Raw genomic sequence first — 4,590 nt, 5'->3', positions numbered from 1 at the left:
GTGACCGTTTTTTTCTAACAAAATAAAGAAACAGAAAATAAATATGGCTGAGAGAAAAAGTCATTGTTTAACCTGTATCACTGTAGCTGTATGAATGTGGCCCTCATGGCTGCCATCGCTGTTCAGTAACTTACCTTCCCACTTATCGTTCTTCCTAAGATTCCTCTCTAATTAGGAGCTGAAGGGATCCTTTAAAAAAGAAAATTTAGATTATATCATTTCCTTGCTCATATCTAACTACCGTCATCCCAGATTTAGAAAAAAATTCCAAGATCTTTCCATCTTCCAACCTCCCCCCTCCAATCTCGCGTGCGATCAGACCTTCTCCTGTCCATTGTGTCACCCACAGAACTCTTTACTGTTCCTTCTTCTCATCCCCTTACACCCGGGACTTTGCACTTGCTTTTCTCTTGGTCTGAAGTGCTCCCTCCTGGACACCAACATGGCTCACTCCCCTGCTGTATTCAGTCTCTAGGTAAATAGCTCTTCTGAGAGGCTCGCCATGACCACCTTACCTAAAAGAGCATCCCTGTCCATGCCGTGTTCTTTTAAACCGCTCTGTGCCCTTCAGACTTCCCACCCTCTTACTCTCCATGTATAACGTAGACTACACGAAGGCAGGAAGTTTGCTGAGTTCATCACAACTTTGTGAACCTAGAATAACTTGGAAGATTGAAGTCCTCAATAAATATTTGTGGCATGAATCAATGAGTTAATATTTACAGCTCAATTTTTTTGATAAGATGTTCAGGGATGTTCTGAGTTGGGTCTTTTAACAGAAAATAATAAATGACCAAATTGTACTGTAAGTTATATTAAGGGTCTGACAAGCACCAACAGACTGAACATATTTCAGAGATTCGGCTTCCTCTAAGAATGCCATTGCAAAGAGATTCCAGTACCCACCATGAGGTTGTTTGTTGATTAGGAGATTGTGATGCTTAAAGTATAAGCTTTGAGCTCAGCATCCAGGTCCCACAGCTCTCAGAAGAAATATGTATAAAAGCAAACTTTCCATAATGAGGAGAAGAACACCCATCCTCCATGTTTTTTAAATACAAATTTTAAAAATGGTTTCATCTCCCATAATGAGATGGAAAACATATAGAATTAACTTATGATAATTCACTAAGTGTACTTACATACAATTAGAAAAGATGAGAACATCGAGAGAGACAGAGCTCCTGTTTTCATTGCTTTAAGCAAATAATTAAAACAGACTTATTCATACCACTAAAAGAAAATTATTATGTTAAAAGAAGATAAATAAATAAGATGAAGATATTTGGCCTTAACTGCAAAGATTTGGCCAGCAAAGATTTATTAACTTTTTGAGGGTAAGAACCCTGTGATACTTGTCTCCTCCACAGAGATATTCAATAAATGTTTTTGAAGGGAATTAATGACTGCTTTATGGTGCAGATCAGAAGTTAAACTAGAAATTCAGAACAATCTTCTTAGAACTTGATTTATGCCCAATTCAAGTTTACCTTATATTAACATTAAGGAACAGGTGATTGCTTTTCGAAAATCTACCTTTTGTAAAAGAAATGTTTTAGTATTATTAGTCCCCTTGGTCTTTGTAAACTACTATTTGCATTATAAAATTGATTTTATGTATAATTGTTACTAGATAATATTTTCATGAACTGGGTTTTATAAGTGTTAATGGAAGGTAAATACTATGTGAGACACTCTTCTGGGTTGAGAGTGAAAGGTTTTCCTTTTTGTACCTGCTTTTGAGTTTTAAACGATCTGGACCATTGGTTAAATAAAAGGATGCCAGGCAGGACCTGTAAAGGACGTTCCTAGGAATTCCATGATGAGGAAATAAAACCACCTCGTATTAAATTAAGTAAACCACCTCAGTATTAAAGTACGAAATATTTGACATGGAGCAGGAAACTTCAAAGGGCGTTTGACTTGCTTCTGGGACGTGGCATTTCACGTGTCTGAGAAATGTGACTTCCTACAGAATGTTTTCAGTGGCTTGAAAAGAACACACTGATCTAAATGGTGGAGCAGCGGAATTCCCTCTGGGCCTGAGACAGCCGACTTGCACGTGGAGCCTTCCTGACGTGGAGCCGTCTGCAGAGGGGGGACTCACAGTGTGCTTTGTCACCACATGGCTTCCAAACACACCTTTCAGGGGCCTCGGAGAAAAGGCCTGTTACTGTACAAAACACCACTCTGATGACTTGGTAAGGCAAGGCGGGAAACCTCTGAGTCGGCTACACCCAGGCAGTTACTGAGCAAGTAGATTCCTCCTCGGTGACTGGTTGTTCCTTTTGTTCCTTGCGGAGCTTCAAGAAGTTACTGTCCATGAACCCTTTTTCCTGCTCATTATAAACTTGGCCCAAATCACCAAATATTTGGTAATCCTTTATGGTATCAGAAGGCACCAATAACTCTTCTGTCTTTTTCTCTCCATGAGCAATTATCTTTGGAATTCAATTTCCTGTCTTAATATCATAGATATTTTCAGGTACCTATCATGAACATTTTTAAGCTTATTTTTTTAAAAAGATCGTAAAGATCTATGATTTAAATGAGAATAGAAACTATGCCAGAGATGATAAAGGGATTTTGGTTTCTATTTCCAAACAAATAAAAAGATAAATGTGATAACTTTGAAGAATGTTTTTCTACCAGGCTTTCTAATAGTTATTTGGTTAGATAAAAACATGTTATTTGCAGAAATAGAAGGGCCACTCATCAACAGGGTTTGGGTACTGCCAGGTAAATTAATGCATGTGCAGTGACCTTCTCATCAAGCCACAAAATCATGTATTTTAATTCTCCAAGGAGCTGAGATATTAAAGTTGGCTACCATGTAGACAAAGAAAAGTCCTTTTTGCCTTTTCTCTTAGAAAATAATTCAAATCACTAGGAATTTAATAGTTAACCTAGGACATTTAACCCTGTTCTACGTGCCTAAGATTCCCAGGAAATGATCTCTTCCCTTCATTGATTCTATACTTTGAAGGAAACTTCCTCCTGAATTAAAGCGATACAACTGGTATCTGCAGATAGAAATAAAGGTCATTGTTTAGAAGAAACCAGTCTCAAATGAAAACAGCATTCTACATGGTCACATTCACAGCACACACTCTTGACCCCCAGTGAGAAAGTAGGTCATTCCTTATTGCTTATTTATTTATTCCCTGGCACAGTCAGACCACATGACATGCTTCTTTCACCAGGTTTCAGAGCGAAATCACATGAGACCTTTCGGCACTGCTGTGAGAACCCGGTACCCAAGGCCACAGCAGCATAATAACCATGGTCAACAGGGAAACTCCAGCATCATCTGGGTTGGGATTTGCTTTTATGTGAAGGGAAGCAGATTTCCTCTGACTTTAATAATCCATAAGAAACAGAAATCACAATATATTTAATCCAGTATCCACCTACAAAGAGTCAAAGAGGTCAAAGTTCTCCCCCAGTTCATCCTCTTGTTCCATAGACATTTTGAAAATAAAGGGACAAAATAGAATTGAAAGAGCGTGAGAAAGAACACAGAAATGATTCAAATGATTTCAAATCCTTTTTAAACATCATCGAGATTGCGTTTGATCTGTCAGGCTGGCTGACTGTAGTTCTCACTGCTAACACCTCGCAAAGAAACTGGTTATACATGGTTTATCGTTCCAAGGTTCATCTAGAACTATAAATGTGCTTGTGAATGTGCGTGTGCATTAAGTCCATGTTATAAACAATGACACAGGACAATCTCTTCATTGGTAATAGTCTTTGGAGTCCAATCATGCGGAGGAGCAGGCAGGTGCAAGTCAGATTTCATTGCAAGATGGACATGGCAAGGTGAACAGATAATCCTAGAAATGGTTTGGGGAGATTTTTTTCTATTATACTGGCCATTGGTCCCACATAATCAAAAGTTAAATATACAGGAGTCTACACATAGACAGAGGCCCCCTCACTTCAGTTTGACTGACCAAAGAAGAAGGTCAAAGTGAACCATTTTCAGACAGCTAAAGAACTGAATGCCAAAAGAAATAACAAAATCTTATAGTTTAATCACAAGGAAAATAACTAATGTAACTATTTACATTGTAAATTTTTTTTATTGATTTTTACAGAACGAGTTTTCCCTGATTGGTTTGGCGATAGCTGTGGAAACGGTTGGACACTTAAAATTAAAATTAGTAAGGAGACTTTTGAGGGGGAAGTGGTATTCCACTTCAGACCCAAAGTGTCTGTGTTCAAAAATTCCCAGAGCAATTTTAGTCCTCTCTTTGAGCTGTAAGAGATGTATTTTTCAGCAATCATGGCTGACAGCTTATTTTACAGAGCATAATGCTTTTAAGACATGGATTTTCATACGTAAAGAGACTCAACTAGTAATAGATTTGACATGATTTAGGTTTTGCAATGAATATTTAAAATTCAAAAAATTGGTATTTTCTCCCTGACAGGTCATAAAAGGGCTTATATATTTTCACATTCTACATGTTCTGTTGCCAAGGCCAATTTTCTTATTTACCAGTCCCCTGGTATTAGCATCTTTAAATAATATTTTTCTGACAATGATAACAGATTGAGAAAAACGATCCAGCTCCTTGGCCTTCA

This window comes from Otolemur garnettii, unplaced genomic scaffold, assembly GCF_000181295.1.
Source record: "Otolemur garnettii isolate 467f Iridium unplaced genomic scaffold, OtoGar3 scaffold00039, whole genome shotgun sequence".
NCBI lineage: Eukaryota > Metazoa > Chordata > Mammalia > Primates > Galagidae > Otolemur > Otolemur garnettii.
The sequence above is the reverse complement of the archived record's forward strand: the minus strand, read 5'-3'. Positions refer to the sequence as shown.